Here is a 13,565-nt window from a genome sequence, read left to right on the forward strand (position 1 = left end):
AAAAGCACAAGGTGTGCAATACTTAGAGACATGGCCAAGGTAAGAAAGGCTGAAAGACGACCACCACTGAACAAGACACACAAGCTGAAACGTCAAGACTGGGCCAAGAAATATCTCAATACTGATTTTTCTAAGGTTTTATGGACTGATGAAATGAGAGTGAGTCTTGATGGGCCAGATGGATGGGCCCGTGGCTGGATTGGTAAAGGGCAGAGAGCTCCAGTCCGACTCAGACGCCAGCAAGATGGAGGTGGAGTACTGGTTTGGGCTGGTATCATCAAAGATGAGCTTGTGGGGCCTTTTCGGGTTGAGGATGGAGTCAAGCTCAACTCCCAGTCCTACTGCCAGTTTCTGGAAGACACCTTCTTCAAGCAGTGGTACAGGAAGAAGTCTGCATCCTTCAAGAAAAACATGATTTTCATGTAGGACAATGCTCCATCACACGCGTCCAAGTACTCCACAGCGTGGCTGGCAAGAAAGGGTATAAAAGAAGAAAAACTAATGACATGGCCTCCTTGTTCACCTGATCTGAACCCCATTGAGAACCTGTGGTCCATCATCAAATGTGAGATTTACAAGGAGGGAAAACAGTACACCTCTCTGAACAGTGTCTGGGAGGCTGTGGTTGCTGCTGCACGCAATGTTGATGGTGAACAGATCAAAACACTGACAGAATCCATGGATGGCAGGCTTTTGAGTGTCCTTGCAAAGAAAGGTGGCTATATTGGTCGCTGATTTGTTTTTGTTTTGTTTTTGAATGTCAGAAATGTATATTTGTGAATGTGGAGATGTTATATTGGTTTCACTGGTAAAAACAAATAATTGAAATGGGTATATATTTGTTTTTTGTTAAGTTGCCTAATAATTATGCACAGTAATAGTCACCTGCACACACAGATATCCCCCTAAAATAGCTAAAACTAAAAACAAACTAAAAACTACGTCCAAAAACATTCAGCTTTGATATTAATGAGTTTTTTGGGTTCCTTGAGAACATGGTTGTTGTTCAATAATAAAATTATTCCTCAAAAATACAACTTGCCTGCACTCCCTGTATTGAAACTTTTCAAAAGCAGTCTAATGTTAGAAGAGCTTTTAGGTAAACTGTTATTATTATTCTTATCATTATTATATATTTTATTAATTATATTTTTATTATGATGTTGATTTGGGTGACAATTATTTGATAAATATTATATATTAATTTTTTAAACATATTAACCATCCTTATGCTTAAAAAACTTTTAAAAATAAAATTGTTCTTTTAAACTTGTGCATTGTTTGACTTTTAAAATTTTTGTATCAGGTGTAAAATGACTTTTTAACCCTAGAACACTATCGCTGGGTGATTTACACCCAAGCAAATACATTTACATGATTTCTCTCTCCTGCAGCTGTTTGCGTGTCGAGGAGCCTGTGCCTTCACCAGGGAAGTCTCAAATGTCCCAGGAATGGGTGGACCAAAGACCAGCTTTCCAGAGTCATTATTTTGTTTTAGGAGTTTTTTTTTTTTTTTCATTTTGTTAGACATGGCACAGTTGAAAGTAAAAGAAGACCACTCTAATTTGTCATGTGTTGTCATATTTTGATATATTTGATTACTTTTTATTGGTTATATTATATCGTGTAAAAATCACCCGGCATTAGTGATTGTGCTACTATTGATAGCGATAGTGTTCTAGGGTTAAATAAAGTTGTTTTTAATGTGAGTAGCTCCTATTGGCTCGTTTAAAAAGAGGGAGGAGCAGATTGCACCGCCTAACATCTAGTCTTCGCGGTCTTTCTTCAGTTGCGGCCTTTTCTCTCCCTGGTGTTTGAGAACGTGGAGGACAAAAGGATACCAAAGAATCGAAAACTATGACAAAGGTAAATACTTAAAGTTTGATAAGTTTTGATTAATAGTTATTTTAGTAACTTTCTATAGTTGTCCTAAACGGTATAAGGGGGAGAAGCATAACGTCTTTAGCTAGCAGGTAGAACTGGGTTAATTTACTGCATTGTAGAATAGAATAGAATAGCCTTTATTGTCATTGTACAGGGTACAACGAAATTGGAGTGCCACTCCCTTGGTGCAAAATACAATAATAAATATAAATGTAAAATATAAAAGGTACAATAAAACAAACAATAGTAAGTACGATATATATACAGGATAGCAGCATTAATATAATGACAGTATGAATAGCAGCATAATATAATGACAGTGACAGTATGGTATGGCTAAGCAGGTTCAATTGTTTTTGTGCTTATTTACTACAGTGATAGCTCTGGGAAAGAAGCTATCCCTGAATCTGTTTGTCCTGGTTTTATGTGACCTGTACCGTCGGCCTGACGGTAATAGTTCAAACAGTTGATTGCTGGGGTGAGAATGGTCCTTGATGATATTGCCAGCTCTGCTGAAATACCGAGAGTTTGCAATGACCTCCAGGCTGGGCAGAGAGCAGCCAGTGATCTTCTGGGCAGTGTTGATGACCCTCTGCAGTACTTTCCTGTCTGCAGCTGAGCACCCTGCATACCATGTTGTTATGCCGTACGTTAGGATGCTCTCTATGGTGGCTCTGTAGAATGTCACCAGCAGCCTCTCCTCCAGGTTGTTCCTCCTGAGCACTCTCAGAAAGTGGAGACGCTGCTGGGCCTTTTTTACCACCGCTGCCATGGTCCAGGAGAGATCATGAGAGATCTGCACGCCCAGAAACCTCATGGAGTGTACCCTCTCCACACGGTTCCCGTGAATGTAAAGTGGGGCCGGGTCTGCTCTGCCCTTCCTGAAGTCCAAGATAAGTTCTTTAGTTTTCGTGGTGTTCAGTTGGAGGTTATTAACTGAACACCACTCAGTCAGTCTGTTGACCTCCTCTCTGTAGTCCGACTCATCCCCCCTTGAGATGAGTCCAACCACAGTGGTGTCATCCGCGAACTTTATGATGGTGTTTGAGAGATGGGTAGGGGAGCAGTCGGATGTGTAGAGCGTAAACAGGAGGGGACTCAGAACACATCCTTGTGGAGACCCGGTGCTGGGTGTGATGGTGCTGGACAGGTGGGGGCCGAGTCTGACAGACTGTGGTCTATTTGTCAGGAAGTCCTTGATCCAGAGGCAGATGGGGGTGGAGAGTCCCAGGTGAGACAGTTTCTGGACCAGGATCTCTGGGATGATATGATTAAATGCTGAGCTGAAGTCCAGGAAGAGCATTCTCACATGGCTTCCTCGGTGCTCCAGGTGACTCAGCGCAGTGTGGAGCGCTATGGTGATAGCGTCCTCGGTGGATCGATTTGTCCTGTAGGCAAATTGGTGGGGGTCCAGAGTGGGAGGCAGACCGGCCCTGATGTGCTGACAGACCAGTCTCTCAAAGCACTTCATCACTACAGGCGTAAGTGCAACAGGCCTGTAATCATTTGGGCTGACCACAGCTGTCTTCTTGGCGATGGGGATGATGGTGGAGGTTTTGAGGCAGGGCGGGACGGTGTTTAATGACAAGGAAAGGTTGAAGATTTTAGTGAAGACTCCGGTCAGTTCGTCAGCACATGCTCTGAGAACCTTTCCATGTATTCCATCAGGACCTGCCGCCTTCCTGGGATTCACTGACCTTAGAACACACCTCACTTGATGCTCCCTAAGTGTTAGTGTGCCGGTGCTGGGGGCGGGTGGAAGTGGTGTGACAGCTGAGGGTCTGGTCATCTCAAAGCGGGTGAAGAAACGATTTAGATCCTCAGCCAGCGAGGCATCAATCCTAGATGTCGCCTGGTTATTGCTTCTGTAGTTGGTAATGTGATTGATCCTCTGCCACATTTTTCTGGGGTCGTTGTCAGCAAAGTGATCTTCAATCCTCCTCCTATAGGCAGCCTTAGCTTTCCTGATGCCTCTACTCAGGTCTGCCCTGGCCGCCCTATACGCAGCCCTGTCCCCTGACTTGAAGGCAGTGTTGCAGCTTTTTAGGAGGGATTGCACTTCGCTATTCATCCAGGGTTTTTGATTTGGAAACACCCTGACCCTTGTGTTGACGGTGACATTATCAACACAGTTCCTGATGTACGAGAGTACAGTGTCCGTGTACTCCTGGAGGTTGTGGCTGGAGAATAAATCCCATACAGTAGTTGAGAAGCAGTCCTGCAGTTGAGAGAGGGCTCCTTCAGGCCAGGTTTTTATTGTCTTTGTCTGGGGCTTTGTTTTTCTCAGCAGGGGGGTGTAGGTGGGGGTGAGGGACATGCAGAGGTGGTCAGATCCAGCCAGGTGGGGGAGGGCTGTCGCTCTGAAAGCATGCCTGATGTTTGAGTAGACATGATCCAAGGTGTGTTCTCCTCTCGTAGCAAAGTCCACAAACTGGACAAATTTAGGAAGCACAGTCTTTAGGCACGCTTTGTTAAAGTCACCGGCGACAATAAAAACCCCATCGGGGTGGGCAAGCTGTTGTTTGTTTATGGTGTTGAGCAAGAGGCTGAGAGCCGTGCCAACGTTAGCATCCGGCGGTATATAAACAGCTATCACAATAACTACTGTAAACTCCCTCTGGCACGAGACTGCCAGAACCTCCAAATCAGGAGAACAGTGTGTGTGAATGATCCTGCTGTTACAACACCACTCGTTATGCACATAAACACATAGCCCCCCTCCTCTGCTTTTACCTGAGTTGCTGTTTCTGTCATGCCGGTGTAGCGTGTGGCCTGCTAACTCGACTGCAGCGTCGGGAATCAGCGGGTGAAGCCACAACTCCATAATAAGAATAATGCTGCAGTTACGTGCAAAGCTCGTGGTGGCTATCTGTAGCTCCAATTCGTCTAATTTGTGGGTGATGGATCTGGCGTTCGACAGGAAAAGGTTCGGAAGTGCTGCCGGTGTGGTTGTTTGCGTAGCCTAGCATCTGAGCCCGACCGGCTCAGATGCTTGTCTTTGGCAAACATAATTTAAAGTTAATTACACAACTCTTACTGCCTATATTCTACTCAATAAAGTTCATCTTATCTTATTCTGTTTTCATTGCGCCATTCTCTCTATACAGTTTTTGAATTTACATACTATAACGTACACGGCAGTTTTTTTCTGTGCTTCTATAACTGTTTCTTAGGTTTTCCTATAAGGTTTTTGTAATTAATTAACCCTAGAACACTATCGCTATAAATAGTAACACAATCACTAATGCCGGGTGATTTTTACCCAATATAATATAACCAATAAAAAGTAATCAAATATATCAAAATATGACAACACATGACAAATTAGAGTGGTCTTCTTTTACTTTCAACTGTGCCATGTCTAACAAAATGGAAAAAAAAAACTCCTAAAACAAAATAATGACTCTGGAAAGCTGGTCTTTGGTCCACCCATTCCTGGGACATTTGAGACTTCCCTGGTGAAGGCACAGGCTCCTCGACACGCAAACAGCTGCAGGAGAGAGAAATCATGTAAATGTATTTGCTCGGGTGTAAATCACCCAGCGATAGTGTTCTAGGGTTAAAAAAATATATATAATTTTTTTTGGCTTTAGTGGATTCCCGCTCAGCTAACTCGGCCATTATGCACTACCCAGTAAACAAAATGACTGAACAGTATCTTAAATGTTTGAACATGAGCTAGTCATACCATGTTACGTAATATTCATGTGCAGTGTAGCAAGCTCATCTTATAGGGGTGTAAAACATGAGGTGTATGAGGTGATTGTTTAAATTACAGGAGTAGATGCCTGCAGCTGAAACAGTTTTCTGATCTGAACGTGAACCTACTGGTCACGTTTACGGTAATGTTACCAGATATGCATTGTACTATAGGAAAACGGTGGTGGATCAGTGTGCAAAAAGCCCCCAAAAGAAACACACAGCCTCTTTAGCTCAAACACTGTCTGATCACTCTCTTAGATACTGTGCTGTTCCATCTAGTTATTGGTTACTGATAAATGTTTGGCTATTAATTTATTAAGAGAGTGCAGCTGTTCAGATCAGATGGTGAAGTAGGAAAATGCAGAACATGTTGCTATAGCTGAATGCTGTGTAAAATACTAGTAATAAATCTAACTCCCATTTATGGCTTTTACTACTGTGAGGCTAAATAAAAAATTACAGACATAATGAAATCTGCTACAATTACAAAGCTTAAGTTTAAAACAATTATTATATATTAAGCATTTTTTTTGCTCTTTTTTTATTCTTTTTGCTAATAATGGACTCAATTTTATTATCAAGTTCAAAGACCTATTAAACTTTTAAACCATTAAATCCAGGAAATTAGATGCCCGTAAATGTACGAGACCCTCTTTATGGCTAGTATCCCCAAATATTTAATAGTCCTTTCTAAAAGTACAGAAATTTTGTTCTTTTCAATTAAATAGTGCATGTTTAATATATTCTTGAGCAGGTAAAAATTCCACTAAATTAGTTTTTGCATATTTTTAAGTATAATCAAATTTTTATAGTTTGCGAGTACTTTTAATTTGGAGCTCTTGCTACTTGTTTTGAAGTTTGGATAGTGCTTTATAGTAATTTCTAAATGTTTTGAAGTCATCTGGCTTCTTAATAATTTAATAAAAAATTAACAAGCCATGTAATAATTTGAAAACCACTAGGGACCACTTATTACTATGTCACCAATTTTTTACTTAAAGGAATTTAGGATTTATGTCTGTCAAGTCATTTGTTCTGGCATAAGTCACCATTTTGATATATCTTCCTGTGACTTTAAAGTCTGTCAGCTAGTTAGATACATTTTTGCACTGCTAGTGTTTGCTGCTTGAATTAGTCAGTTTACCATATAAACACATGCAGTGCCTTTCAAACTTTTAATTACACTGTTCATTTTGTGCATTAGTAAGAGAATCTTTTATATTGGGATTATTATTATATTATCCTGGGAAAAAACGAAAATGTTTGTATTTTTTTTTCTCATGCACTTTCTTTCATTTACTTACCACGTTTAGATTCTTCAAGATCACAAGCACCATCTTTGACATGTAAGTAACTTTCATATTATTTGTATTACTTATTATTATTATTGTTTTTGAAAAGTGATGGTCTTTGGGGCATCCTTGAAAGGAGTGCATTACTTCATTTTTTTTTTTTTTTTTACTGGTATTCAGTATATACATATACATATATATATATTTATTTAGGCACAGGAGGCAATGATCAATTTTAAAATTTAACATTTATTTAAATTTCCATCTTTTATGCTAATAATAATGCCAACAGTGTTCTTTTCACTTGTCCCACAACTCTGACAGTTTTGGTCCTCTGCTCTCCTCACAATTGGCTGATTTCCATCTGAGCTGCTACTGCAAACTGCATTAAACTGATTTTACATCGCCTTGTTATTCTAATCTTTATCTGCGTTTTGGACCCCAATCATTCACACCTGCTGTTAGTAACCAGAGCTCACAAGAGTGCAAGGCGTGTAGTTCAATAAAGTGATCGATGTGTTCACTAGCTGATTTCATTAAACCGGTAACTTATCAAATCTATATTTTATAGGAAGTACATTACTGATAAAAGTGGTAATAACCACAGTAACCAATAAAAATTTAAATTTCCTGTTATAAAAAAAAATACTGCTGTGAGCTCGGTTTTCTAACACCAGGTGTGAACATCTACAGTCTTTAAGCTCTGGTAAAGATTTAAAAATAAAAGCATTAAATAACATAACATTAAACACTAAGTTAGTTTGATGGCGTTGACTGCAGCAGCTCAATGTTAATCAGCTGATGGTGATGGAAGCAGATGAGCGTTTTTCATCATGGTTGTTGGTGATGTGTTGGTCGAAACGAAACCGCTCTTAGAGCCGACTCTTTGAAGTGAACGACGCGAGCGTGTGTTTTTTTTCTTTCTCTCACCCTCTCTCTCGCCCTTTTTTTCCACTTCACTCCGCACGCGAGCCTTGTGCTTTGCGCTGGGAAGAGGGGCAAGGGGCGGTAGTTACACTCGCAGTAGCACAGGAACAGAGCGGGAGGGAGAGAGAGAGAAAGAGAGCCAGGGACAACAACGTCACATTAGAAAGGTATAGTAATCATCCACAACTATTTTCAATTGCGGATGATAAAGGATACAGAAAGTTTATTCATGCAGGCCCATATGACAGAGAATGTGCATCTTCTTTTTGTTTTCATATTTTAATTTATATTTGTGTTGTGGTTTGCAGTGTTTTGTGTTGTTTCACTTTAAATTTGCTTAAAAGGAAAAAGGTGAAAATTTAAATAGTTAAAAGTTGAAATGTAAATAGTTGTTTTTTGTATTATATGATTTATTTATTACATTTTATGCGGAGAGAATAAATAAAAGTATATTTATGGTGCCCGCTAGAGACAAAGCACGTACAAACCCCAAAACATGTAAAAATTCCAAAACACGTAAAAACTCCATAGCACGTACAAAACACAACGGAAGTGCTCCAGGATGCTAGGCACAGTGTTGAGCTTTTGTTACCTTGTGGCTACACAAGCCAGGAAGTACCAACGACTGGATTTGGTGTGTGGTAGTAACAGGTAAATGAACAGTTTTTGGAATTATTTGAATATATATGAGTGCTTGTGTATAAATACACAAACAATACACATATGCTTTCAGTTGTGTAATTTAAGTGATCTAGGTAGCTCTGTTTTGGAAGTTCATTTGATGCTAGAAATGTGTTTTGGAGTTTGTACATGCTTTGTCTCTAGGGGCCACCATATATATTTATATATAAACATATATAAATACAACCACGTTTCTTTTTTTACATTAGTAATTTCTTTTGTGCATAATTTTATATTGTTGTTAATAATAAATTAATTAAAGCAACAAAACAACCTGAAGAGCCGGTTGGGAGCCCAAAGAGCTGGCTCTTTTTAGTGAGCTGAGCCGAAAGAGCCGGTTCTCTAAAAAGAGCCGGAAATCCCATCACTAGTTGTGTAATATGCTGGTATTGATATGATCAAAAATGAACTGAGTTGTTTCGTATTCTATAGAAATTGTACATCTAATTAATAACAAGGCTTTCTGCTGATGTTGTTAATTAAAAATTTATTGTTTTACTTTTAAGCAACAACTTTTTAGCATGCAATCAGTCCATGCTGTACAGGACAGATTTGTAAACTGTGCATACAAAAATAGACTATTTTACAAAAGTGCTCATTCAGCAAATGTAAATCACAGCAGATTTTTTTGTTGTAGTCCACTGTCACAACTAGAAATGTGGGGGGGAAGTCCTCAAAATTGAAGGCAGAACAGGAAAATACATGGAAATAACAGTTTTCCTTTAAGCACATCAGTAAAGGTCGATCCGGATACTTGATAACTGTTGGTGTAGGTATGACATGAATTTGAATCTCCATTATCACAGGTTTTAATTGGGAGGCAACATGCAGATATACAGGAGGACTATAAACAGCAATTCCTATTGCATACAACTGTTTTAGAAAATACCAACAACACTGTTAATTTATCACTTGCTGGTCTATAGACTTTACAGTGTGGATGGATGGAAAATCCATCTGGCTCCAGTCTGGCTGAATTGGTGCTACAAACAACTCTGCGCTCGGCTTTCCTGGCTGTGTGTGGATTTATACTTACACATCCAAATTTTGACCCTATTTTTCTTCCTTTCAGCTGATTGGTCAATTTCATGTCAATCACCAATTAAACAATCCAATCAGAGAACATCTCCAGAAGTTGATTCTGTTCATCTTGACGTAGCGTTTTCAGTGGGAGAAAATGCTGAAAGCGCTACGTCCAGATGAACAGAATCAACTTTTGGAGATTTACTTACCTGGATGATTGAGCATGCATCAAGACAATCAGAGAACAGATAGGTTTGGCTGTTGGAGGGCTGCATTACGGAGCTTCAGGTCCTGGAAGAATAAATTCCCTTTTACATACCAGACCAGCATTTTTCTTCATTACCACGAAGGAAAACAGTCTGTGCGTGTCCGAGTTCAGTGGCTTTTGTGTCACAGGGCTTATAATATGTGTAAAAATCTGGCCAGGGACCATCACATCACACTGCTATCATATTTTTCTGTTGCTATCATGTTTCTTTTCTGAGATGTTGTTACTTTTATGACAGATGTAATGAGAAATCTTCCAGAAAGTTAAATTTTTTATTCTAATCAAATATTTGATTCTGATAACAGATAAAGATTTTTTTTACTTTTGTTCTGCTATGATAGTTTATACAAATTTTGGCCAATTCCTATTTATTTTAACCCTTTAGCCCCCAAAAAGTCGCCAGCGACAGGTTTTTCCAAACCTGTCTCGTCAAACCAGGGGCCCAACACGCCTGGACTTTTAGAAGAAAAGAGATGTCCGAAAATAAACCACAGGGTCAAATACTTGATTTTGTTCAGTGTTTTAGAGTTATTAATTTGAATTGACTAATTTAAATATTTTATTCATGTACATTTTGATTGCCTTCAGTAAAAATGGGAAAATTTCAATTTCTTTTTTTTTCTGTTATTAATCCTTGATTACATTCATATAGTATACAGTAGAGGAAAAAACCTACCAGATGTGTGAAGTAGTAGTAATACTGAAAAAAGGGACAAAAGCACACACACTCACAGCTGATTTTATGACACTTTTACAGCTAAAACAATATATAATTCCGGTTATCCTGCGTAACATTATTGGGGAAAAAGGGTTAAGGAACCACAATTAATTTTTTTAGTTTAGCTTGTGTTTACTACCATATTTTTTTTTATCACCACACAGTAAACATTAAGTAATATGTAAAGCGTCCATTTATATTCCATTCCAGTCCATTATCTTAAGCTTAGGCTGCTGCCCCTCGACCCAATCCGGTACTAAGTAGAGAGGCCCAGACTTCGCTCTCTCCAGGCACTTGGCCCAGCTCCTCCGGGGGAATCCCAAGGCATTCCCAGGCCAGCCGAAAAACATAGTCCCTCCAGCATGTCCTGGGTGTTCTGGGTCTCTTCCTGGTGGGACATGCCCAAAACACCTCACCAGGGAGGCATCCTAACCAGATGCCAGTATCTAATCTGTCCTTTTTGTATGTTCCCCTGAGGTTGCCATGGTAGCAGATACAGGGGGAACGAGTGTAGACAATTCCACAAGAAGGATGATGAAATTCCTCATATCACCTGAGCTGGCTGTGGAGTACAACATGCTTGGCCGACATGGGAAAAAAAAGTTCAGAGATTGGCGTCTTTTTAGTGTTGTGTATGGTAAGTTAGTTTCACTTGAGACATTTGAACTTTAGAAAACTAAACTTTTTTAATAAAGTGTTTGAAAGTGTAACTGAGATTGGTTATCATACAATTTGTATATATTTTTTGAGGCAATAAAGTGAAATAAACATTGTTCTTTGCAAATCATCACCAAATGAAGTAAGCTAAGATTAACTTTACTTTGGCTTGCCCATTTTTCTTCTTCATTTGCAGAGGCACTGAAGAAGAACTATTTAACATCAAAAGTCAACTTGCAAGAAGCAGAGAAGGCTCTGTCCAAGTGGTTCACTGGAGCTAAAGACAGAGGAGGACCGAGGGCTGCAAGGGTACAAAAAAGACTTACGGCTCTGTAAAAAAACAAAAAAAGAAACCCTGCTGATTCAAGATAAGCTTTTGAGTTTTCCATCTGACTTTTTCCCACTGTTGCAACAGTTCCGAATATCTAAGGAATTTTGATGTAGTTTGACATTTCTAGTTGTTTACACACTTTGGAATACAGTTACGTAAAATCACAGTTGTTGGACAAAATAAATGTGAAAAATGTTGTTTTGTGTACCCTCGTGATTTTTGAAATGGTTTTATTTACAAACTAGTTTTTGTTTGCGGTCAGCTTTAATATATTTGGTGTCTTTGTGTCACAGAACCCGTATTAGCCGTCTGAAAAATTGATTTTGTGACTGTTTTACTACATGGGGCCCACTCAGTGCCAGAAATTAGCCAATTCAAACTAGAAGTAAGATGCAACTACAGAACCCACTGATAATGCCATTCCAACATTTTAGCTCACGTTTTCCTCGTGTTGTACCCACTAAGAACTTGAAAAATGGGGCCTAGGTGGGTTTCAGTGTACTTTGCCCAGTTGGGGTCCATTTAGTTCCCAAATTTTACCAATATAACACCAAAATGGGCTTATAAAATGGGGCCATTATGGAACCCGCGGACAATCCCACTTAAAACCCACTTTTTAGCCTATGTTGTACTCACATGGTACCCACAAAAAAACTTGAAAGGTGGGGCCTGGGTGGGTTTCTGTGTACTTTGCCTAGTTGGGGCCCATTTAGTTCCCAGATTTTACCAATATAACACCGAGATGGGCTTATAAAATGGGGCCATTATGGAACCCGCGGACAATCCCACCCAAAACCCACTTTTTAGCCTATGTGGTACTCACATGGTACCCACAAAAAAACTTGAAAGGTGGGGCACGGGTGGGTTTCTGTGTACTTTGCCTAGTTGGGGCCCATTTAGCTCCCAGATTTTACAAAATGGGGCCATTATGGAACCCGCGGACAATCCCACTTAAAACCCACTTTTTAGCCTATGTGGTAACCACATGGTACCCACAAAAAAACCTTGAAAGATGGGGCCCGGGTGGGTTTCTGTGTACTTTGCCCAGTTGGGGCACATTTAGTTCCCAGATTTTACCAATATAACACTGAGATGGGCTTATAAAATGGGGCCATTATGGAACCCGCAGACAATCCCACTTAAAACCCACTTTTTAGCCTTTGTGGTACCCACATGGTACCCACAAAAACTTGAAAGATGGGGCCCGGGTGGGTTTCTTTGTACTTTGCCCAGTTGGGGCACATTTAGTTCCCAGATTTTACCAATATAACACCGAGATGGGCTTATAAAATGGGGCCATTATGGAACCCGCGGACAATCCCACTTAAAACCCACTTTTTAGCCTATGTGGTAACCATATGGTACCCACAAAAAATTTGAAAGATGGGGCCCAGGTGGGTTTCTGTGTACTTTGCCCAGTTGGGGCACATTTAGTTCCCAGATTTTACCAATATAACACCGAGATGGGCTTATAAAATGGGGCCATTATGGAACCCGCGGACAATCCCACTTAAAACCCACTTTTTAGCCTTTGTGGTACCCACATGGTACCCACAAAAACTTGAAAGATGGGGCCCGGATGGGTTTCTGTGTACTTTGCCCAGTTGGGGCACATTTAGTTCCCAGATTTTACCAATATAACACCTATATGGGCATTTTATATGGGGCCATTACGGAACCCGCGGACAATCCTATATGGGGCCCATTTTCTAGCCCATTTCCAAACCATATGGGCCCCACATATAAATGTTGGCTGTCAGAGGACTAACAGAGAGACAGACATCAGAGTTACAAATCTATTTAAAATTAATGTAAGCTTGCTGCAGCTGTATGTATGAGCATGTGTTTCTGTGCTCACAGTCCACCTCTCAGGAACCTGCAGTTCATTTAAGTCTACTTTAAACAGACCTCACAAAAGGCTGATGTGGCTGGTTCAGTAGTCTGATTTAAGTACGATACCTTTGGCCAGGGATTAATCTGGTACATCGCTTCACTGCAGTCTTACCTATTTTCCTGACACCTGAATAGAAAATACTGATATTTACATATAACAGATTCTGCTGATGGGCCTGACTCACTCCT

The 13,565-nt window shown here is 40.0% G+C and overlaps 1 long non-coding RNA gene across 1 annotated transcript; it reads left to right on the forward strand.

Moving 5' to 3' along the window:
• The first annotated feature begins 1,709 nt into the window (after nt 1–1,709).
• Nucleotides 1,710–12,473, forward strand: LOC109203244 (uncharacterized). The gene is made up of 4 exons (XR_002063163.2): nt 1,710–1,866; nt 6,900–6,932; nt 10,973–11,132; nt 11,349–12,473. It is a non-coding gene; the product is annotated as an uncharacterized LOC109203244 (long non-coding RNA).
• Nucleotides 12,474–13,565: the final 1,092 nt, after the last annotated feature.

The sequence above is a fragment of the Oreochromis niloticus genome, linkage group LG2 (assembly GCF_001858045.2).
Source record: "Oreochromis niloticus isolate F11D_XX linkage group LG2, O_niloticus_UMD_NMBU, whole genome shotgun sequence".
Lineage (NCBI taxonomy): Eukaryota > Metazoa > Chordata > Actinopteri > Cichliformes > Cichlidae > Oreochromis > Oreochromis niloticus.